The following is a 24570-nucleotide window of genomic DNA, read 5'->3' on the forward strand; positions in this document are numbered from 1 at the left end:
GTCATGTAATATATGATGTTATGTCTCCGCATGTCTGTAATATAAGATGTTATGTCTCCACATGTCTGTCATGGATTATATGTTATGTCTCCACATGTCTGTCATGGATTATATGTTATGTCTCCACATGTCTGTCATGTAATATATGATGTTATGTCTCCACATTTCTGTCATGTAATATATGATGTTATGTCTCCACATGTCTGTCATGTAATATATGATGTTATGTCTCCACATGTCTGTCATGTAATATATGATGTTATGTCTCCACATGTCTGTCATGTAATATATGATGTTATGTCTCCACATGTCTGTCATGTAATATATGTTGTTATGTCTCCACATGTCTGTCATGTAATATAAGATGTTATGTCTCCACATGTCTGTCATGTAATATAAGATGTTATGTCTCCACATGTCTGTAATATATGATGTTATGTCTCCACATGTCTGTCATGTAATATATGATGTTATGTCTCCACATGTCTGTCATGTAATATATGATGTTATGTCTCCACATGTCTGTCATGTAATATATGATGTTATGTCTCCACAGGTCTGTCATGTAATATATGTTGTTATGTCTCCACATGTCTGTCATGTAATATATAATGTTATGTCTCCACATGTCTGTCATGTAATGTATAATGTTATGTCTCCACATGTCTGTCATGTAATATATAATGTTATGTCTCCATATGTCTGTAATATATGATGTTATGTCTCCACATGTCTGTCATGTAATATATGATGTTATGTCTCCACATGTCTGTCATGTAATATATGATGTTATGTCTCCACATGTCTGTCATGTAATATATGATGTTGTCTCCACATGTCTGTCATGTAATATATGATGTTATGTCTCCACATGTCTGTCATGTAATATATGATGTTATGTCTCCACATGTCTGTCATGTAATGTATAATGTTATGTCTCCACATGTCTGTCATGTAATATATGATGTTATGTCTCCACATGTCTGTCATGTAATATATGATGTTATGTCTCCACATGTCTGTCATGTAATATATGATGTTATGTCTCCACATGTCTGTCATGTAATATATGATGTTATGTCTCCACATGTCTGTCATGTAATATATGATGTTATGTCTCCACATGTCTGTCATGTAATATATGATGTTATGTCTCCACAGGTCTGTAATATATGATGTTATGTCTCCACATGTCTGTCATGTAATATATAATGTTATGTCTCCATATGTCTGTAATATATGATGTTATGTCTCCACATGTCTGTCATGTAATATATGATGTTATGTCTCCACATGTCTGTCATGTAATATATGATGTTATGTCTCCACATGTCTGTCATGTAATATATGATGTTGTCTCCACATGTCTGTCATGTAATATATGATGTTATGTCTCCACATGTCTGTCATGTAATATATGATGTTATGTCTCCACATGTCTGTCATGTAATGTATAATGTTATGTCTCCACATGTCTGTCATGTAATATATGATGTTATGTCTCCACATGTCTGTCATGTAATATATGATGTTATGTCTCCACATGTCTGTCATGTAATATATGATGTTATGTCTCCACATGTCTGTCATGTAATATATGATGTTATGTCTCCACATGTCTGTCATGTAATATATGATGTTATGTCTCCACATGTCTGTCATGTAATATATGATGTTATGTCTCCACATGTCTGTCATGTAATATATGATGTTATGTCTCCACATGTCTGTAATATATGATGTTATGTCTCCACATGTCTGTCATGTAATATATGATGTTATGTCTCCACAGGTCTGTAATATATAACATTATGTCTCCACATGTCTGTCATGTAATATATGATGTTATGTCTCCACATGTCTGTCATGTAATATATGATGTTATGTCTCCACATGTCTGTCATGTAATATATGATGTTGTCTCCACATGTCTGTCATGTAATATATGATGTTATGTCTCCACATGTCTGTCATGTAATATATGATGTTATGTCTCCACATGTCTGTCATGTAATATATGATGTTATGTCTCCACATGTCTGTCATGTAATATATGATGTTATGTCTCCACATGTCTGTAATATATGATGTTATGTCTCCACATGTCTGTCATGTAATATATGATGTTATGTCTCCACAGGTCTGTAATATATAACATTATGTCTCCACATGTCTGTCATGTAATATATAATGTTATGTCTCCACAGGTCTGTCATGTAATATATGATGTTATGTCTCCACAGGTCTGTCATGTAATATATGTTGTTATGTCTCCACATGTCTGTCATGTAATATATGATGTTATGTCTCCACATGTCTGTCATGTAATATATAATGTTATGTCTCCACAGGTCTGTCATGTAATATATAATGTTATGTCTCCACATGTCTGTCATGTAATATATGATGTTATGTCTCCACATGTCTGTAATATATGATGTTATGTCTCCACATGTCTGTCATGTAATATATAATGTTTTGTCTCCACATGTCTGTCATGTAATATATGATGTTATGTCTCCACATGTCTGTCATGTAATATATGATGTTATGTCTCCACATGTCTGTCATGTAATATATAATGTTATGTCTCCACATGTCTGTCATGTAATATATAATGTTATGTCTCCACATGTCTGTCATGTAATATATGATGTTATGTCTCCACATGTCTGTAATATATGATGTTATGTCTCCACATGTCTGTCATGTAATATATAATGTTTTGTCTCCACATGTCTGTCATGTAATATATGATGTTATGTCTCCACATGTCTGTCATGTAATATATGATGTTATGTCTCCACATGTCTGTCATGTAATATATAATGTTTTGTCTCCACATGTCTGTCATGTAATATATGATGTTATGTCTCCACATGTCTGTCATGTAATATATGATGTTATGTCTCCACATGTCTGACATGTAATATATGATGTTATGTCTCCACATGTCAGTCATGTAATATATGATGTTATGTCTCCACATGTCTGTAATATATGATGTTATGTCTCCACATGTCTGTAATATATAATGTTATGTCTCCACAGGTCTGTAATATATGATGTTATGTCTCCACATGTCTGTCATGTAATATATAATGTTTTGTCTCCACATGTCTGTCATGTAATATATAATGTTTTGTCTCCACATGTCTGTAATATATGATGTTATGTCTCCACATGTCAGTCATGTAATATATGATGTTATGTCTCCACAGGTCTGTAATATATGATGTTATGTCTCCACATGTCTGTCATGTAATATATAATGTTATGTCTCCACATGTCTGTCATGTAATATATGATGTTATGTCTCCACATGTCTGTAATATATGATGTTATGTCTCCACATGTCTGTCATGTAATATATAATGTTTTGTCTCCACATGTCTGTCATGTAATATATAATGTTATGTCTCCACATGTCTGTCATGTAATATATAATGTTATGTCTCCACATGTCTGTCATGTAATATATAATGTTATGTCTCCACATGTCTGTCATGTAATATATAATGTTATGTCTCCACATGTCTGTCATGTAATATATGATGTTATGTCTCCACATGTCTGTCATGTAATATATGATGTTATGTCTCCACATGTCTGTAATATATGATGTTATGTCTCCACATGTCTGTCATGTAATATATGATGTTATGTCTCCACATGTCTGTCATGTAATATATAATGTTTTGTCTCCACATGTCTGTCATGTAATATATGATGTTATGTCTCCACATGTCTGTCATGTAATATATAATGTTTTGTCTCCACATGTCTGTCATGTAATATATGATGTTATGTCTCCACATGTCTGTCATGTAATATATGATGTTATGTCTCCACGTGTCTGTCATGTAATATATGATGTTATGTCTCCACATGTCTGTCATGTAATATATGATGTTATGTCTCCACATGTCTGTCATGTGCCATTGTAACAACCTTATCAAAGGGTTGATATATCACCCATCAAAAGTACATAAAATTAAAGCAAAAGGATCTTTCACCTGCCATGGCAGTAATATAATGCATTTATTAAAGTGTCCCTGTAGAACCAACATCAAGGAGGACAAAAATGTAATTGTCTGAACACAAAATGGTGCTTAAACGCATAATAATGATTAAAACACAAGATTTATCCGAATGTCCAGCACCAAATATGGAGAAACCACAGTAGTCACTTTAAAGGGGTACTCCGTCCCTAGACATCCTATTCCGGCCACTTGGACCCCTGCAATCTGGCCGTAGTGTTGACGTCAAATTATGTCTATGGGAGGGGGTGTGACAGCTGTGCTTGCTTGCCACACCCCCTGTCACAGACATGAATGGAGGGGGCGTGATGTCACAACCATGGGTGCCCAAATCCAGTGTTCTGAATAAAAATGTTCAGAACACCGGGTGGCTGGATCCTCTGCAGTCAGACATTACACTTGTATTTGTATAAATTTCTATCAAGCTGCTTTGTGTACGTTGTATCCATTTGTGTCGCACAAGTCTGAGTGTGTACGATCTACTGAATTCTTGCAGCTGATATTTTCGTCCTATATGTCTGGTGGTACCAGTGGTCCGTGCACAGGATTAATGGGGTCCGCCCCTGAAACATTGTGCCACAACCTGGGAATAGCAATGCTTTAAAGGGGTACTCCGGTGGAAAACTATTTATGTTAAATCAATTGGTGCCAGAAAGTGAAATAGATTTGTAAATTACTTCTATTAAAAAATCTAAATCCTTCCAGTACTTATCAGCTGCTGTACGTTCCACAGGAAGTTCTTTTCTTTTTGAATTTATTTTCTGTCTGACCACAGTGCTCTCTGCTGACACCTCTGTCCATGTCAGGAACTGTCCAGAGCAGGATAGGTTTGCTATGGGGATTTGCTTGTACTCTGGAAAGTTCCTGACATGGACAGAGGTGTCAGCAGAGAGCAGTGTGGTCAGACAGAAAAGAAATTCAAAAAGATAAGGACTTCCTGTGGAACATACAGCAGCTGATAAGTACTGGAAGGATTAAGATTTTTAAATAGAAGTAGCTTACAAATCCGTTTTACTTTCTTGCCCCAGTTGATTTAAAAAAAAACACATTTCCACAGGAGTATCCCTTTAAGATAAATTTTGCGCAACTTCTGCTCGAATTCCACATGAAATCCGCATTTTGCTGAGATAAAACCCCATTCACTTCAATGGGCTTCCACAGCTGAATTCCGCAAAAATATAAAACATGACCTATACTTTTTCGGAACGCAGAATGTCTGCAGCAAAAATTCTGCAGTGTTAATGGGACTGCAGAATCCCATTGAAGTTAATAAGGCTACAGATACATGCAGAAATCCCATGCGGATATCCATGTGTGAACATGGCCTCATTGTTGGCTGCCAATCTACGCAGCCGGTGAGGTCTTTCTACATTGATGTGCGGTGCAGCTATTTTATTTAGTTGTATTTTATTTTTGTAATCACAAGGGCCCTGTGGTCTGGATACAATATAATATACATAATAATTTATATGTTACCTGGATATTATTGGGATCTGGGGATTGTCTGAGGACATTTGTCTTTAGTTTCTGTTAAATTTAGACTGAACCTCAATAGGGACCAAAACAGGGAAGACGAGCTCAACACAGCGCTATGGAAAATGTGGGCGCCATAGAAATATAAGAATTATTATATTTCACCATGTGGTCACCAAAGGACCCCACAACAGACAACCAGTCCCCGACAGTGAGGAGAAAGAGACCTACCCCCTCCTGGATCCATCCGCGTCCTCAGATATCAAGACTTCTCCCTGTAAGAGAAAAACTGAGACATTGTACCAGAAGAATAATAAACAGAGTCTCCACCCCCAAACCTAAGTATCACTACGGGGGCCCAGACAGTACGGGAGGTGCAATATGTGCCTGGTATGCAGGCGGAGCAGTCGGTATGTAGGAGGTGCAGTCGGTGTGTAGGAGGTGCAGTCGGTGTGTAGGAGGTGCGGTCGGTGTGTAGGAGGTGCAGTCGGTGTGTAGGAGGTGCAGTCGGTGTGTAGGAGGTGCAGTCGGTGTGTAGGAGGTGCAGTCGGTGTGCAGGAGGTGCAGTCGGTGTGCAGGAGGTGCAGTCGGTGTGCAGGAGGTGCAGTCGGTGTGCAGGAGGTGCAGTCGGTGTGCAGGAGGTGCAGTCGGTGTGCAGGAGGTGCAGTCGGCGTGTAGGAGGTGCAGTCGGCGTGTAGGAGGTACAGTCGGCGTGCAGGAGGTGCAGTCGGTGTGTAGGAGGTGCAGTCGGTGTGTAGGAGGTGCAGTCGGTGTGTAGGAGGTGCGGTCGGTGTGTAGGAGGTGCGGTCGGTGTGTAGGAGGTGCGGTCGGTGTGTAGGAGGTGCGGTCGGTGTGTAGGAGGTGCGGTCGGTGTGTAGGAGGTGCGGTCGGTGTGTAGGAGGTGAGGTCGGTGTGTAGGAGCTGCGGTCGGTGTGTAGGAGGTGCGGTCGGTGTGTAGGAGGTGCGGTCGGTGTGCAGGAGGTGCGGTCGGTGTGCAGGAGGTGCGGTCGGTGTGTAGGAGCTGCGGTCGGTGTGTAGGAGGTGCGGTCGGTGTGTAGGGGGTGCGGTCAGTGTGCAGGAGGTGCAGTCAGTGTGCAGGAGGTGCAGTCGGTGTGCAGGAGGTGCAGTCGGTGTGTAGGAGGTGCAGTCGGTATGTAGGAGGTGCAGTTGGTGTGTAGGAGGTGCAGTCAGTGTGCAGGAGGTGCAGTCGGTGTGCAGGAGGTGCAGTCGGTGTGCAGGAGGTGCAGTCGGTATGTAGGAGGTGCAGTCGGTGTGTAGGAGGTGCAGTCGGTGTGTAGGAGGTGCAGTCGGTGTGGAGGAGGTGCAGTCGGTGTGCAGGAGGTGCAGTCGGTGTGCAGGAGGTGCAGTCGGTGTGCAGGAGGTGCAGTCGGTGTGCAGGAGGTGCAGGAGGTGCAGTCGGTGTGCAGGAGGTGCAGTCGGTGTGCAGGAGGTGCAGTCGGTGTGCAGGAGGTGCAGTCGGTGTGCAGGAGGTGCAGTCGGTGTGCAGGAGGTGCAGTCGGTGTGCAGGAGGTGCAGTCGGTGTGCAGGAGGTGCAGTCGGAGTGCAGGAGGTGCAGTCGGCGTGTAGGAGGTGCAGTCGGCGTGTAGGAGGTGCAGTCGGCGTGCAGGAGGTGCAGTCGGTGTGCAGGAGGTGCAGTCGGTGTGTAGGAGGTGCAGTCGGTGTGTAGGAGGTGCAGTCGGTGTGTAGGAGGTGCAGTCGGTGTGTAGGAGGTGCAGTCGGTGTGTAGGAGGTGCAGTCGGTGTGTAGGAGGTGCAGTCGGTGTGTAGGAGGTGCAGGAGGTGTGCAGGAGGTGCAGGAGGTGTGCAGGAGGTGCAGTCGGTGTGCAGGAGGTGCAGTCGGTATGCAGGAGGTGCATTCGGTGTGCAGGAGGTGCAGTCGGTGTGCAGGAGGTGCAGTCGGTGTGCAGGAGGTGCAGTCGGTGTGTAGGAGGTGCAGTCGGTGTGTAGGAGGTGCAGTCGGTGTGTAGGAGGTGCAGTCGGTGTGCAGGAGGTGCAGTCGGTGTGCAGGAGGTGCAGTCGGTGTGTAGGAGGTGCAGTCGGTGTGTAGGAGGTGCAGTCGGTGTGTAGAAACATAGAATGTGTCGGCAGATAAGAACCATTTGGCCCATCTAGTCTGCCCAATAATCTGAATACTATGAATAGTCCCTGGCCCTATCTTATATGAAGGATAGCCTTATGCTTATCCTATGCATGTTTAAACTCCTTCACTGTATTTGCAGCGACCACTTCTGCAGGAAGGATATTCCATGCATCCACTACTCTCTCAGTAAAGTAATACTTCCTGATATTACTGCAGAAACCTTTGCCCCTCTAATTTAAAACTCTGTCCTCTTGTGGTAGTTTTTCTTCTTTTAAATATGCTCTCCTCCTTTACCCTGTTGATTCCCTTTATGTATTTAAAAGTCTCTATCATATCCCCTCTGTCTCTTCTTTCTTCTATACATGTTAAGGTCCTTTAACCTTTCCTGGTAAGTTTTATCCTGCAATCCATGTACTTGTTGAGTAGCTCTTCTTTGTACTCTCTCTAGAGTATCTATATCCTTCTGGAGATACGGCCTCCAGTACTGCGCACAATACTCCAATTGAGGTCTCACCAGTGTTCTGTACAGCGGCATGAGCACTTCTCTCTACTGCTTATACCTCTCCCTATACATCCAAGCATTCTGCTAGCATTTCCTGCTGCTCTGTTACATTGTCTTCCTACCTTTAAGTCTTCTGAAATAATTACTCCTAAATCCCTTTCCTCATATACTGAGGTCAGGACTGTGTCAAATAATCTATATTCTGCCTGAGGGTTTTTACGCCCCAGGTGCATTATCTTGCACTTATCCACATTAAATTTCAGTTGCCAGAGTTCTGACCATTCTTCTAGTTTGCCTAAATCCTTTTCCATTTGGCGTATCCCTCCAGGAACATCAACCCTGTTACATATCTTTGTGTCATCAGCAAAATGACATACCTTACTGTTATGATTCGGCAAGCTGGAGGTGGATCCTCCGTGTCAGAGAGGGATTGGCGTGGACCGTGTCGGTGGACCGGTTCTAGGGTTGCTACTGGTATTCACCAGAGCCCGCCGCAAAGCGGGAATGTTTTGCTGCGGCGGTAGCAACCAGGTCGTATCCACCGGCAACGGCTCAACCTCGCTGACTGCTGAGAAGGCGTGGGACAGAAGGACTAGACAGAGGCAAGGTCAGACGTAGCAGAAGGTCGGGGCAGGCGGCAAGGTTCGTAGTCAATGGCAATAGCAGAAGATCTGGAACACAGGCTTTGGACAACACTAAACGCTTTCTCTGGCACAAGGCAACAAGATCCGGCAAGGAAGGAAAGGGGAAGTGAGGTTAAATAGACAGGGAGCAGGTGGAGGCTAATTAGACTGATTTGGCCAGGCACCAATCATTGGTGCACTGGCCCTTTAAATCTTAGAGAGCTGGCGCGCGTGCCAGAACGTGACAGCCGGGGACCGGGACGGGTAAGTGGCTTGGGATGCGATTCGCGAGCGGGCGCGTCCCGCTATGCGAATCGCATCCCCATCGTGAATGTCAGTGCAGCGCTCCCGGTCAGCGGGTCTGACCGGGGCGCTGCAGAGAGGAGAACGCCGCGAGCGCTCCGGGAAGGAGCAGGGACCCGGAGCGCTCGGCGTAACACTTACTTACCATCGAGACCTTCTGTAATATCGCTAATGAAGATATTAAACAATATTGGTCCCAGTACAGATCCCTGAGGTCCCCACTGGTGACAAGGCCTTCTGTAATATCACTGATGAAGATATTAAACAATATTGGTCCCAGTACAGATCCCTGAGGTCCCCACTGGTGACAAGACCTTCTGTAATATCACTAATGAAGATATTACACAATATTGGTCCCAGTACAGATCCCTGAGGTCCCCACTGGTGACAAGGCCTTCTGTAATATCACTAATGAAGATATTACACAATATTGGTCCCAGTACAGATCCCTGAGGTCCCCACTGGTGACAAGGCCTTCTGTAATATCACTAATGAAGATATTACACAATATTGGTCCCAGTACAGATCCCTGAGGTCCCCACTGGTGACAAGACCTCGCTCTGAATATTCTTCATTGACTACAACCCTCTGTTTTCTGTTATCCCATCAGGCCCCTGTGATTTATTTGTCTTCACTTTAGAAAGCAAACGTAGAGCCTCTTCCTCTGTAAAGACACATGCATCAAACGATTCCTTAGTCTTCCTCCCTAATGGACGTCCTTTTCCTTCTTTTTCTTCTGTAAAAACTGAACAGAAGACATCATTAAGGCAGTCGGCTCGCCCCTTATTCTCTTCTACATACCTTCCTTCCTTTGTTTTAAATTATTTATTCCTTGTTTTGATTTCCTTTTTTCATTTATATATCTGAAGAATGTCTTATCCCCTTTTTTCACAGACTGGACTAGTTTTTCTTCTGCCTGTGCTTTAGAAGTTCTTATAACTTGCTTGGCCTCTTTCTGCATAGTCTTGTAGATTTCCCATCTTCATTGCTCTGGGTTGTTTTATAAATACTAAATGCTAGTTTTTTGTTTTTAATGATTTTGGCCACTTCTGCCGAGTACCACAGTGGTCTCTTCCTTTTTCTGCTTTTAAAGTCTAATGCAATTTTCTGTTGCCTTCAATAAAGCATCTTTTAAGTAGTCCCATTTTTCCTGAACTCCATGTAATTTGTTCCAGTCTGATAGGGACTCATTTATGACTAATCTCATTTTTGAAAAGTCTGTTTTTCTAAAATCTAAAACTTTTGTTTTTGTGTGGTGTGACTCCTTCACTGTTCTTATATTAAACCACACTGATTGGTGATCACTAGATCCTGTCAGGATCCGGACTAATAGCGGGAAGAGGTACATGTGGTGGATCCTCTATGCCAGAGAGGGATTGGCGTGGACCGTACCGGAGGATCGGTTCTAAGCAGTTACTGGTTTTCACCAGAGCCTGCCGCAAAGCGGGATGGACTTGCTGCGGTGGTAACTACCAGGTTGTATCCTCCGATAGCGGCTCAACCTCAACTGGCAGTTGAGACAAGCGAAGTACAGAAGGGGCAGGCAGAGGCGTAGTCAGACATAGCAAAGGTCAGGGCAGGCAGCACGGGTTGACAGGCGGTAGTCGTTAGCAACGGGATAGGCAACAGGCAAGGATATACACAAAAACGCTTTCTCTAGGGCACTGAGGCAACAAAGATCCAGCAAGGGCAGGAAGGGGCAGGACACCTTTATAGGGGTGAAAATGAACGGATTGGGCCAGGCACCAATCAATGGTGCACTGGCCCTTTAAATCTTAAATTGCCGGCGCACGCGCGCCCTATAGTGCAGGGACGCGCGTGCCGGGAGTCACGTGAGCAGGGAGTAGAGGAGAGGGCCGGAGCGGGCACGGGTAAGTGGCGCTGAGGCGCGGGACGCGCGCGGGGACATCCCACAGCGCGGACCGCGTCCCCGACAGGAGCAGAGACGAAGTGTCCCCGCTCAGAGAGTCCGACCGGGGCACGCTGGGACAGACGCTGCGAGCGCTCCGGTCCAGGAACAGGGACCGGAGTGCTCAGCATTACAGTACCCCCCCTTTGGTCTCCCCCTCCTCTTGGTACCCAGGAACCTGAGGATGAGGTTGCGGTCCAAGATGTTCTCCTCTGGCTCCCATGATCTCTCCTCAGGACCGCAACCCTCCCAGTCAACCAGAAAAAATCTTCTCCCCCTGACCAACTTAGAGGCCAATAACTCCCGGACGGAGAAGACATCAGAGGTACCGGATACAGGTGTGGGAGGAAGACTCTTGGGGGAAAAGCGATTAAAGACAGCAGGCTTGAGGAGGGAGACATGAAAACAGTTGGGAATTCTAAGAGAGGAAGGGAGATGAAGCTGATAACACACAGGATTGATCCTTTTCTTGACTCTGTAGGGTCCCAAGTAGCGAGGACCAAGCTTGTAACTAGGGACCCTGAAGCGGATGTACCTGGAGGAGAGCTAAACTCTGTCCCCAGGGACCAGGACAGGAGGATGCCGACGTTTCTTGTCCGCTTGGACTTTCATTCGGGATGAGGCCTGTATTAGGGAGAGGTGCGTTTCGCGCCAGATGGAGGAAAAGTCCTGCATCAGGTCGTCCACTGCAGGTATTCCGGAGGAGGAGGATAAAGGCAGAGGCGGTAGAGGATGACGACCGTAAACCACGAAGAAAGGAGACTTGTTGGTGGCGGAAGAGTCCTTGTGGTTATACGAGAACTCCGCCCATGGAAGGAGAACGACCCAGTCATATTGGCGGGAGGAGACGAAGTGGCGAAGGTAGTCGCCCAGAATTTGATTTACCCGCTCCACTTGACCGTTGGTTTGGGGGTGGTAAGATGAAGAGAAGTCCAGCTTGATTTTAAGCCGTCCACAAAGGGCCCTCCAGAATTTGGACACAAATTGGACCCCTCTGTCAGAGACAATATGCGAAGGAAGGCCGTGTAACCGGAAGATGTGTCGCAAGAAATGCTTGGCCAACTGTGGCGCAGATGGTAAGGCTGGCAATGGGATGAAGTGCGCCATCTTAGAGAAGCGGTCCACGACGACCCAAATAACTGTTTTCCCGTGAGAGGGTGGTAGATCAGTAATGAAGTCCATAGCGATATGGGACCAAGGGGTCTCCGGTACAGGAAGTGGCTGGAGAAAGCCGGCGGGTCTCTGGCGAGGCGTCTTGTCTCTAGCGCACACAGAACAGGACTGCACAAACTCAGAGATGTCCTTTTCTAAGGATGGCCACCAATATCTTCTGGAGATAAGTTGTACAGTTTTTCGGACACCAGAATGCCCTGCGAGTAGAGAAGAATGCCCCCACTTAAGAATTTTTAGACGAAGACGGGGAGAAACATAGGTCTTCCCTGGCGGGATATTGCGCAAGTCTACAGGCGCCACGGTGACAAGACATTCCGGCGGCAAATTGTGTTGTGGCTTGGCCTCATCTCCTGAGACATCAGAGGAACGAGAGAGGGCGTCAGCCCTGAAGTTCTTACTCGCTGGACGAAAGTGGATTAGGAAATTAAATCTAGCAAAAAATAGAGACCAGCGAGCTTGGCGGGGGTTTAATCTCTGAGCAGACTGAAGGTATGATAGATTTTTATGATCCGTGTAGATGTTCACGGGATGTACAGAACCTTGTAATAAATGCCGCCACTCCTCCAAAGCCAACTTGATGGCGAGTAATTCTCTATCTCCAATGGAATAATTTCTCTCAGCTGGAGAGAAAGTTTTAGAGAAAAACCCACAAGTAATCGACTTGCCTTTCGGAGTCCTTTGCATGAACAGAGCACCAGCACCCACAGAGGAGGCGTCTACCTACAGGTAGAAAGGCTTTGTGGGGTCCGGCCTAGACAGAACTGGAGCCGAGGCAAAGGCAGACTTGAGAGCGCAGAAGGCCTCAACAGCCTGAGGAGGCCAGGATTTCAGATTAGCCCCCTTCTTGGTTAGGGCTACAATTGGTGCCACAAGGGAGGAATAATGCGGGATAAACTGTCTATAGTAATTAGCAAATCCGAGAAATCGCTGAATGGCCTTGAGGCCAGAAGGACGAGGCCATTCCGGAACGGCAGAGAGTTTGGTAGGGTCCATTTGAAGCCCCTTGACGGAGATGATGTAGCCCAAGAAGGGGAGACTGGTGCGGTCAAATAAGCACTTTTCGAATTTGGCATAGAGGCGGTTCTTCCTGAGACGGGAGAGCACCAAGCGGACATGAGTTCGGTGTTGATCCAAGTTAGAAGAGAAGATGAGGATGTCGTCCAAATAGACTACGACACAGGTATAGAGCAGGTCTCTGAAAATGTCGTTTACGAACTCCTGGAAGACTGCTGGGGCGTTACAGAGTCCAAAGGGCATGACTAAGTACTCGAAATGACCGTCTCGGGTATTAAAAGCCGTCTTCCACTCATCCCCCCCTCGGATGCGAATGAGATTATAGGCTCCCCTGAGATCTAACTTGGTAAAATACTTGGCGCCTTGTAAGCGGTCAAAGAGTTCAGCAATCAGGGGAAGAGGGTAACGGTTCTTAATAGTAATGCTGTTAAGTCCTCGATAGTCAATGCAAGGTCTGAGGGTGCCGTCCTTTTTAGAAACAAAGAAGAATCCTGCTCCAGCAGGGGAAGAGGATTTCATGATAAACCCTCTCTGCAGATTCTCCCGGATATACTCCGACATGGCAAGAGTCTCTGGAGGAGAAAGAGGGTAGATTCTTCCTCTAGGTGGCGAAGAACCAGGTTGCAAGTCGACGGGGCAGTCATACGGCCTATGTGGAGGCAACACCTCCGCTTGTTTCTTGCCAAAAACGTCCGAAAAATCCACATAAGGTTCAGGCAGACCGGGAGGAGGAGGAGGAACGACTGGTGCAGACTTGACTTGTACCGGCTTGAAGCATCTGCCAAGACAAGCCGAGCCCCAGCTTCGGATCTCTCCGGAGGTCCAATCCAGATCCGGACAATGGCGCTGGAGCCAGGGCAGACCCAAGAGGAGTTCAGAGGTGCAATGGGGTAACACAAAAAACTCCAATCTCTCGGAATGCAGAGCTCTGATGTCCATCTGGAGGGGGTGCGTACGGAACTGCACCTTGCTGTCGAGTCTCTCTCCGTTGACTGTGGAGATGAAGAAGGACTTTTGCAAGCGAACCACAGGGAGGTTGAACTTGTTTACCAACGAGGCGTCGGTGAAGTTACCGGCAGAACCGGAATCCAGAAAAGCTGTGGCAGCAAAGGATGTCTTGGCGGGTACAGAGATCCGCACGGATACTGTAATGCGTGGAGAGGAGATATTCACACCTAGTAACGCCTCTCCAACGTTGACTAGGTGCGGGCGTTTCCCTGACGTGGTGGACGAAGAGGACAGTCCCTTAGGAAATGCTCAGTACTAGCACAGTAGATTCTCGTCTCTAAGGCGGTTCCTTTCTTGCGTGGTCAGGCGAGACCGATCCACCTGCATGGCTTCCTCAGCGGGGGGCCCAGTAGAGGATTAAGGTGGATGCTGGAAGATAGGAGCCAGACGAGGAAAATGTCTGGAGCGAGCACTTCCCTTTTCCTGCAGCAGTTCCTCTCGTCTCTCAGCAAAACACAGGTCAATCCTGGTGGCCAAGTGGATGAGGTCACTCAGGTTGGAAGACACATCTCATGCGGCCAGGACATCCTTTATGGCGCTGGACAAGCCTTTCTTGAAAGTAGCACAGAGTGCCTCGTTATTCCAGGAGAGTTCAGAAGCAAGGCTACGGAAACGAATAGCGTAGTCTCCCACAGATGAGCTCCCCTTGGACAAGTTCAGTAAAGCAGTCTCAGCAGAGGAAGCCCGGGCTGGCTCCTCAAAGACACTCCGGAATTCCTGGAAGAAACTCTGGACACTTGCAGTTGCAGGATCGTTGAGGTCCCAAAGCGGTGTAGCCCAGGCCAGGGCGTTCCCAGAAAGCAGGCTAACAACGAAGGCCACCTTGGCTCGTTGTGAGGGTAACTGGTCCGTCAACATCTCAAGATGGAGAGAGCATTGTGACAGGAATCCGCGGCACAACTTGGGATCACAGTCGTACTTGGCCGGCAGGGACAAACGGACTCTAGAAGAGGAGGCGGCCGCAGGCTGCGGTGGTGAAGTTGGTGCAGGAGGAGGTAGCGGCTGCTGCTGCGCAGGTAGTAGTTGCTGCAACATGGCGGTCAACTGTGCCACCTGTTGGCCTTGCTGGGCGATCTGCTGCGACTGCTGGGCCACAATCGTAGAAAGGTCCGTGACACTTGGCAAAGGCACCTCAGCGGGATCCATGGCCGGATCTTACTGTCAGGATCCGGAATAATAGCGGGAAGCGGTACAGGTGGTGGATCCTCTATGCCAGAGAGGGATTGGAGTGGACCATACCGGAGGATCAGTTCTAAGCAGTTACTGGTTTTCACCAGAGCCCGCCGCAAAGCGGGATGGACTTGCTGCGGCGGTAACTACCAGGTCGTATCCTCCGATAGCGGCTCAACCTCAACTGGCAGCTGAGACAGGCGAAGTACAGAAGGGGCAGGCAGAGGCGTAGTCAGATATAGCAAAGGTCAGGCAGGCAGCACGGGTTCACAGGCGGTAGTCTTTAGCAATGGGATAGGCAACAGGCAAGGATATACACAAAAACGCTTTCTCTAGGGCACTGAGGCAACAAAGATCCAGCAAGGGCAGGAAGGGGCAGGACAACTTTATAGGGGTGAAAATGAATGGATTGGGCCAGGCACCAATCAATGGTGCACTGGCCCTTTAAATCTTAAACTGCCAGCGCGCACGCGCCCTATAGTGCAGGGACGCGCGCACCGGGAGTCACGTGAGCGGGGAGCAGAGGAGAGGGCCGGAGCAGGCACAGGTAAGTGGCGCTGAGGTGCGGGACGCGCGCGGGGACATCCCGCAGCGTGGACCGTGTCCCCAACGGGAGCAGAGACGGAGTGTCCCCGGTCAGAGAGTCCGACCGAGGCACCCCGCTGAGACAGATGCTGTGAGCGCTCCGGTCCAGGAACAGGGACCGGAGTGCTCAGCGTTACAGATCCCAAGCTTTCGCCAACAATAACATCATGTACCAAATCCCCATTTGTGAATATCAAATCCAAAATGGCCTCCTTCCGCGTTGGCTCCTCAACCACTTGTTGTAGAGATAATTCCAGTAGGGAATTTAGAATATCTGTACTCCTGGCAGAACTTTCTATTTTGGTTTTCCAGTTTATATCCGGAAGATTGAAATCTCCCATAATGATAACTTCTCCTTTCATTGTCATTTTAGATATTTCTTCAACTAGTAGATCATCTACTTCTTTAACTTGGCCAGGTATCTATATATAACACCTACACGAGTTTCTGCATGATTACCAAACTGGAACGTAACCTAAACTGACTCTGTGGTTTCCTCACTAACTTGTATTAGGTTAGATTTTATGCTATCTTTCACATATAGGGCCCCTCCTCCTCCTTTCTTGCCTTCTCTGTCTCTTCTGTATAAAGAGAACCCTGGTATGGATATGTCCCAGTCATTCCTTTCATTAAACCATGTCTCAGTAACAGCCACTAAATCTACATTCTCAGATGCCATTATTGACCCAAGTTCATTGATTTTATTACCTAGACTGCGGGTATTTGTAGACAGGACTCTGAGCTTGTCATTTCTTAACCTCTGGGCTACTGACATGTTCTGGCATTGTTTCGGGGGGCTATTGGACTCATGGATTTTCACTCTTTTGCCCCCCCCCCCCCCTTCATAGTTTAAATACTCCTTCCTAGTTTAAATACTTCGGGGCAGTCGGTGTGTAGGAGGAGCAGTCGGTGTGCAGGGGGTGCGGTCGGTGTGCAGGGGGTGCGGTCGGTGTGCAGGGGGTGCGGTCGGTGTGCAGGGGGTGCGGTCGGTGTGCAGGGGGTGCGGTCGGTGTGCAGGGGGTGCGGTCGGTGTGCAGGGGGTGCGGTCGGTGTGCAGGAGGTGCGGTCGGTGTGCAGGAGGTGCGGTCGGTGTGCAGGAGGTGCGGTCGGTGTGCAGGAGGTGCGGTCGGTGTGCAGGGGGTGCGGTCGGTGTGCAGGAGCTGCGGTCGGTGTGCAGGAGCTGCGGTCGGTGTGCAGGAGGTGCGGTCGGTGTGCAGGAGGTGCGGTCGGTGTGCAGGAGGTGCGGTCGGTGTGCAGGAGGTGCGGTCGGTGTGTAGGAGGTGCGGTCGGTGTGTAGGAGCTGCGGTCGGTGTGTAGGAGCTGCGGTCGGTGTGCAGGAGGTGCGGTCGGTGTGCAGGAGGTGCGGTCGGTGTGCAGGAGGTGCAGTCGGTGTGCAGGAGGTGCAGTCGGTGTGTAGGAGGAGCAGTCGGTATGTAGGAGGTGCAGTCGGTGTGTAGGAGCTGCAGTCGGTGTGTAGGAGGTGCAGTCGGTGTGCAGGAGGTGCAGTCGGTGTGTAGGAGGAGCAGTCGGTATGTAGGAGGTGCAGTCGGTGTGTAGGAGGTGCAGTCGGTGTGTAGGAGGTGCAGTCGGTATGTAGGAGGTGCAGTCGGTGTGCAGGAGGTGCAGTCGGTATGTAGGAGGTGCAGTCGGTGTGCAGGAGGTGCAGTCGGTGTGTAGGAGGAGCAGTCGGTATGTAGGAGGAGCAGTCGGTATGTAGGAGGTGCAGTCGGTGTGTAGGAGGTGCAGTCGGTGTGTAGGAGGTGCAGTCGGTATGTAGGAGGAGCAGTCGGTATGTAGGAGGTGCAGTCGGTGTGTAGGAGGTGCAGTCGGTGTGTAGGAGGTGCAGTCGGTGTGCAGGAGGTGCAGTCGGTGTGTAGGAGGTGCAGTCGGTGTGTAGAAGGTGTATGTGGGGGGGTGAATTATGTATAAGGGGGTCCATGTTGGACGGGTGTAGTAAGTATAAGGGGGTCTGTGTTGGGGGGGGGGCAGTCAGTATAAGAGGGTCCGTGTTGGAGGAGTGTAGTAAGTATAAGGGGGTCCAGGGGGGGGGGGTGCAGTCAGGATGTAGGGGGTCTGTGTTGGAGGGGGGTAGTAAGCATAAGGGGGTCCGGTTTGGGGGGTGTAGTAAGCATAAGGGGGTCCGGTTTGGGGGATGTAGTAAGTATAATGGGGTCCGGTTTTGGGGGTGTAGTAAGTATGAGGGGGTCCGGTTTGGGGGGTGTAGTAACTATAATGGGGTCCGGTTTGGGGGGTGTAGTCAGTATAAGGGGGTCCGGTTTGGGGGGTGTAGTAAATATAAGGGGTCCGGTGGGGGGTGCAGTCAGTATAAGGGGGTCCGGTTTGGTGGGTGTAGTAAGTATAAGGGGATGCGGTGGGGGGGGGATGCAGTCAGTATTTAGGGGGTCCGGTTTGGGGGGTGTAGTAAGTATAAGGAGTCCGTGGGGGGGGTGCAGTCAGTATTTAGGGGGTCCGTTTTTGGGCTGTAGTAAGTATGAGGGGTCCGTGGGGGGGGGGGTTGCAGTCAGTATGTAGGGGGTCCAGTTTGGGGGGTGTAGTAAGTAGAAGGGGTCCGGTGGGGGGGGGGGGGTGCAGTCAGTATGTAGGGGGTCCGGTTTGGGGGGGTGTAGTAAGTATAAGGGGTCCGGGGGGGGGGGGGGCAGTCAGTATCTAGGGGGTCCAGTTTGGGGGGTGCAGTAAGCATAAGGATTCCGGTGGGGGGAGGGGTGCAGTCAGTATTTAGGGGGTCCGGTTTGGGGGGTGTAGTAAGTATAAGGGGTCTGGTGGGGGGGGGGGGCAGTCAGTATGTAGGGGGTCCGGTTTGGAGTGTGTAGTAAGTATAAGGGGTCCGATGGGGGGGGGGTGCAGTCAGTATTTAGGGGGTCCGGTTTGGGGGGTGTAGTAAGTATAAGGGGTCCGGTGGGGGGTGGGCAGTCAGTATCTAGGGGGTCCAGCTGGGGGTGTAGTAAGCATAAGGGGGTCCGGTTTGGGGGGTGTAGTAAGCATAAGGGGGTCCGGTTTGGGGGATGTAGTAAGTATAATGGGGTCCGGTTTTGGGGGTGTAGTAAGTATAAGGGGGTCCGGTTTGGGGGGTGTAGTAAGTATAATGGGGTCCGGTTTGGGGGGTGTAGTCAGTATAAGGGGGTCCGGTGTGGGGGGTGCAGTCAGTATAAGGGGGTCCGGTTTTGGGGGGTGCAGTCAGTATAAGGGGGTCCGGTGGGGTGGGGGGGGCAGTCAGTATAAGGGGGTCCGGTTTGGTGGGTGTAGTAAATATAAGGGGGTACGGTGGGGGGGATGCAGTCAGTATTTAGGGGGTCCGGTTTGGGGGGTGTAGTAAGTATAAGAAGTCCGTGGGGGGGGGGGGTGCAGTCAGTATGTAGGGGGTCCGGTTTGGGGGGGTTTAGTAAGTATAAGGGGTCCGGTGGGGGGGCAGTCAGTATCTAGGGGGTCCAGTTTGGGGGGTGCAGTAAGCATAAGGGGTCCGGTGGGGGGAGGGGGGGGGTGCAGTCAGTATTTAGGGGGTGCGGTTTGGGGGGTGTAGTAAGTATAAGGGGTCCGATGGGGGGAGGGGGGGTGCAGTCAGTATTTAGGGGGTCCGGTTTGGGGGGTGTAGTAAGTATAAGGGGTCCGGTGGGGGGGGGGGGGCAATCAGTATGTAGGGGGTCCGGTTTGGGGGGTGTTGTAAGTATAAGGGGTCTGGTGGGGGGGGTGCAGTCAGTATGTAGGGGGTCCGGTTTGGGGGAGTGTAGTAAGTATAAGGGGTCCGATGGGGGGGTGCAGTCAGTATTTAGGGGGTCCGGTTTGGGGGGTGTAGTAAGTATAAGGGGGTCCGGTGGGGGGGGTGCAGTCAGTATGTAGTGGGTCCGGTTTGGGGGAGTGTAGTAAGTATAAGGGGGTCCGGTGGGGGGGGATGCAGTCAGTATTTAGGGGATCCGGTTTGGGGGGTGTAGTAAGTATAAGGGGTCCGGTGGGGGGGGGGGGGCAATCAGTATGTAGGGGGTCCGGTTTGGGGGGTGTAGTAAGTATAAGGGGTCTGGTGGGGGGGGTGCAGTCAGTATGTAGGGGGTCCGGTTTTGGGGGGTGTAGTAAGTATAAGGGGTCCGGTGGGGGGGGCAGTCATTATCTAGGGGGTCCAGTTTGGGGGGGGGGGGGTGTAGTAAGTATAAGGGGGTCCGGTTGGGGGGGGGGTGCAGTCAGTATTTAGGGGGTACGGTTTGGGGGGTGTAGTAAGTATAAGGGGTCCGGTAGGGGTGGGTGCAGTCAGTGTTTAGGGGGTCCGGTTTGGGGGGGTGTAGTAAGTATAAGGGGTCCGGTGGTGTGGGGGGTGCAGTCAGTATTTAGGGGGTCCGGTGTTTGGGGGGTGCAGTAAGTATAAGGGGTCTGGTGGGGGGGGGGTGCAGTCAGTATCTAGGGGTCCGGTATGGGGGGTGTAGTAAGTATAAGGGGTCCAGTGGGGGGGGGTGCAGTCAGTATGTAGGGGGTCCGGTTTGGTGGGGGGTGTATTAAGTATAAGGGGTCCGGTGGGGGGGGTGCAGTCAGTGTCTAGGGGTTCGGTTTGGGGGGTGTAGTAAGTATAAGGGAGTCTGGTTGTGGGGGGGGTGCAGTCAGTATTTAGGGGGTCCAGTTTGGGGGGGTGCAGTAAGTATAAGGGAGTCCGGTTGGGGGGAGGGTGCAGTCGGTATTTAGGGGGTCCGGTTTGGGGGGTGTAGTAAGTATTAGGGGGTCCGGTTGGGGGGGGGGCTGCAGTCAGTATTTAGGGGGTCCGGTTTGGGGGGTGTAGTAAGTATAAGGAAGTCCGGTTGGGGGGGGGTGCAGTCAGTACGTAGGAGGTCCAGTTTGGGGGGTGTAGTAAGTATAAGGGGGTCCGGTTGGTTGGGGGGGGGGTGCAGTCAGAATGTAGGGGGTTCGGTTTGGGGGGTGTAGTAAGTATAAGGGGTCCGGTGGGGGGGGGCAATCAGTATTTAGGGGGTCCGGTTTGGGGGGTGTAGTAAGTATAAGGGGTCTGGTGGGGGGGTGCAGTCAGTATGTAGGGGGTCCGGTTTGGGGGGTGTAGTAAGTATAAGGGGTCCGGTGGGGGGGGGGGGCAGTCATTATCTAGGGGGTCCAGTTTGGGGGGGGTGTAGTAAGTATAAGGGGGTCCGGTTGGGGGGGTGCAGTCAGTATTTAGGGGGTCCGGTTTGGGGGGTGTAGTAAGTATAAGGAGTCCGGTTGGGGGGGGGGGTGCAGTCAGTATTTAGGGGGTCCGGTTTGGGGGGTGTAGTAAGTATAAGGGGTCCGGTGGGGTGGGGGGTGCAGTCAGTATTTAAGGGGTCCGGTGTTTGGGGGGTGCAGTAAGTATAAGGGGTCCGGTGGGGGGGGGGGTGCAGTCAGTATCTAGGGGTCCGGTTTGGGGGGTGTAGTAAGTATAAGGGGTCCAGTGGGGGGGGGGGTGCAGTCAGTATGTAGGGGGTCCGGTTTGGTGGGGGGTGTATTAAGTATAAGGGGTCCGGTGAGGGGGTGCAGTCAGTGTCTAGGGGTTCGGTTTGGGGGGTTTAGTAAGTATAAGGGAGTCCGGCTGGGGGGGGGGTTGCAGTCAGTGTCTAGGGGGTCCAGTTTGGGGGGGTGTAGTGAGTATAAGGGAGTCCGGTTGGGGGGGGGGTGCAGTCGGTATTTAGGGGGTCCGGTTTGGGGGGTGTAGTAAGTAAAAGGGAGTCCGGTTGGGGGGTGCAGTCAGTATTTAAGGGGTCCGGTTTGGGGGGTGTAGTAAGTATAAGGGAGTCCGGTTGGTTGGGGGGGGGGTGCAGTCAGTATGTAGGGGGTCCGGTTGGGGGGTGCAGTCAGTATTTAAGGGGTCCGGTTTGGGGGGTGTAGTAAGTATAAGGGGTCCGGTGTTTGGGGGGTGTAGTAAGTATAAGGGGTCCGGTGTTTGGGGGGTGTAGTAAGTATAAGGGAGTCCGGTGTTTGGGGGGGGGTTCAGTCAGTATGTAGGGGGTCCGGTTTGGGGGGTGTAGTAAGTATAAGGGAGTCCGGTTGGGGGGGGTGCAGTCAGTATTTAGGGGGTCCGGTTTGGGGGGTATAGTAAGTATAAGGGGGTCCGGTTGGGGGGGTGCAGTCAGTACGTAGGAGGTCCGGTTTGGGGGGTGTAGTAAGTATAAGGGGGTCCGGTGTTTGGGGGGGGGTTCAGTCAGTATGTAGGGGGTCCGGTTTGGGGGGTGTAGTAAGTATAAGGGAGTCCGGTTGGGGGGGGTGCAGTCAGTATTTAGGGGGTCCGGTTTGGGGGGTATAGTAAGTATAAGGGGGTCCGGTTGGGGGGGTTGCAGTCAGTATTTAGGGGGTCTGGTTTGGGGGGTGTAGTAAGTAGAAGGGGTCCGGTGGGGGGGGGGTGCAGTCAGTATGTAGTGGGTCCGGTTTGGGGGAGTGTAGTAAGTATAAGGGGTCCGATGGGGGGGGGGGGGCAGTCAGTATTTAGGGGGTCTGGTTTGGGGGGTGTAGTAAGTATAAGGGGTCCGATGGGGGGGGGGAGTGCAGCCAGTATGTAGGGGGTCCGGTTTGGGTGGTGTAGTAAGTATAAGGGAGTCCGGTGGGGGGAGGGGGGGGTGCAGTCAGTATTTAGGGGGTCCGGTTTGGGAGGTATAGTAAGTATAAGGGGGTCCGGTTGGGGGGGGTTGCAGTCAGTATTTAGGGGGTCTGGTTTGGGGGGTGTAGTAAGTATAAGGGAGTCCGGTTGGGGGGGTGCAGTCAGTATTTAGGGGGTCCGGTTTGGGGGGTGTAGTAAGTATAAGGGAGTCCGGTTGGGGGGGGGGGGGGGTTGCAGTAAGTACGTAGGGGGTCCGGTTTGGGGGGTGTAGTAAGTATAAGGGGGTCCGGTGTTTGGGGGGGGGGTGCAGTCAGTATTTAGGGGGTCCGGTTTGGGGGGTGTAGTAAGTATAAGGGGGTCCGGTGTTTGGGGGGGTGCAGTCGGTATTTAGGGGGTCCGATTTGGGGGGTGTAGTAAGTATAAGGGAGTCCGGTTGGGGGGGGGTGCAGTCAGTATTTAGGGGGTCCGGTTTGGGGGGTGTAGTAAGTATAAGGGAGTCCGGTGTTTGGGGGGGGTGCAGTCAGTACGTAGGAGGTCCGGTTTGGGGGGTGTAGTAAGTATAAGGGAGTCCGGTGTTTGGGGGGGGGGGGTGCAGTCAGTATTTAGGGGGTCCGGTTTGGGGGGTGTAGTAAGTATAAGGGAGTCCGGTGTTTGGGGGGGGGTGCAGTCAGTATTTAGGGGGTCCGGTTTGGGGGGTGTAGTAAGTATAAGGGGATGCGGTGGGGGGGGGGATGCAGTCAGTATTTAGGGGGTCCGATTTGGGGGGTGTAGTAAGTATAAGGGAGTCCGGTTGGGGGGGGGTGCAGTCAGTATTTAGGGGGTCCGGTTTGGGGGGTGTAGTAAGTATAAGGGAGTCCGGTGTTTGGGGGGGGTGCAGTCAGTACGTAGGAGGTCCGGTTTGGGGGGTGTAGTAAGTATAAGGGAGTCCGGTGTTTGGGGGGGGGGTGCAGTCAGTACGTAGGAGGTCCGGTTTGGGGGGTGTAGTAAGTATAAGGGAGTCCGGTGTTTGGGGGGGGGTGCAGTCAGTACGTAGGAGGTCCGGTTTGGGGGGTGTAGTAAGTATAAGGGAGTCCGGTGTTTGGGGGGGGGGGGTGCAGTCAGTATTTAGGGGGTCCGGTTTGGGGGGTGTAGTAAGTATAAGGGGGTCCGGTGTTTGGGGGGGGGGTGCAGTCAGTATTTAGGGGGTCCGGTTTGGGGGGTGTAGTAAGTATAAGGGGTCCGGTTGGGGGGGGTGCAGTCAGTACGTAGGAGGTCCGGTTTGGGGGTCCGGTGGGGGGATATGTACGAGGCAGCACTCACCTCAGCACTGGATCCGGTCGCCGCTGCGTTCTGTTGTCATAGAGACGGACAGTGAGGACGGGGCGGGGCGGGTCTCGTCGCACGGTAAGGGCGGGGCGCAGTGACCTAGAGGGCGGGGTCATCCATAAGAATCAGCTGACAGACGGTTACAGGATAGTGCGGGACAAAGAGGAGACGTGATCTGGTTATGGGGCGTCGGTCACTAAGGGGTGGATGAGAGGTCTCCAGGTTTGGGGTATTAGGGTGGATGGAGAGGTCTCCAGGTTTGGGGTATTAGGGTGGATAGAGAGGTCTCCAGGTTTGGGGTATTAGGGTGGATGGAGAGGTCTCCAGGTTTGGGGTATTAGGGTGGATGGAGAGGTCTCCAGGTTTGGGGTATTAGGGTGGATGGAGAGGTCTCCAGGTTTGGGGTATTAGGGTGGATGAAGTGATCTCCAGGTTTAGGGTATTGGAGTAGACAGAGAGGTCTCCAGGTTTGGGGTATTAGGGTGGTGGAGAGGTCTCCAGGTTTGGGGTATTAAGGTGGATGGAGAGGTCTCCAGGTTTAGGGTATTGGAGTAGACAGAGAGGTCTCCAGGTTTGGGGTATTAGGGTGGATGGAGAGGTCTCCAGGTTTGAGGCATTAGGGTGGATGGAGAGGTCTCCAGGTTTGGGGTATTAGGGTGGATGGAGAGGTCTCCAGGTTTGGGGTATTAGGGTGGATGGAGAGGTCTCCAGGTTTGGGGTATTAGGGTGGATAGAGAGGTCTCCAGGTTTGGGGTATTAGGGTGGATGGAGAGGTCTCCAGGTTTGGGGTATTAGGGTGGATGGAGAGGTCT

At 50.4% G+C, this 24570-nt stretch overlaps 1 long non-coding RNA gene across 1 annotated transcript in view; it reads right to left on the reverse strand.

Annotated features, from left to right (window-relative positions):
- Positions 1-23843, reverse strand: part of LOC130342240 (uncharacterized) — a 65406-nt gene extending 41563 nt beyond the window's left edge. The window contains exons 1-2 of the long non-coding RNA XR_008881922.1: positions 23753-23843; positions 5745-5788 (exon numbers count right to left, since the gene is read on the reverse strand). This is a non-coding gene — a long non-coding RNA (uncharacterized LOC130342240). The remainder of the gene's footprint in view (positions 1-5744; positions 5789-23752) is intronic.
- Between the last annotated feature and the right edge of the window lie 727 nt (positions 23844-24570).

This window comes from Hyla sarda, unplaced genomic scaffold, assembly GCF_029499605.1.
Source record: "Hyla sarda isolate aHylSar1 unplaced genomic scaffold, aHylSar1.hap1 scaffold_644, whole genome shotgun sequence".
Classification (NCBI taxonomy): domain Eukaryota; kingdom Metazoa; phylum Chordata; class Amphibia; order Anura; family Hylidae; genus Hyla; species Hyla sarda.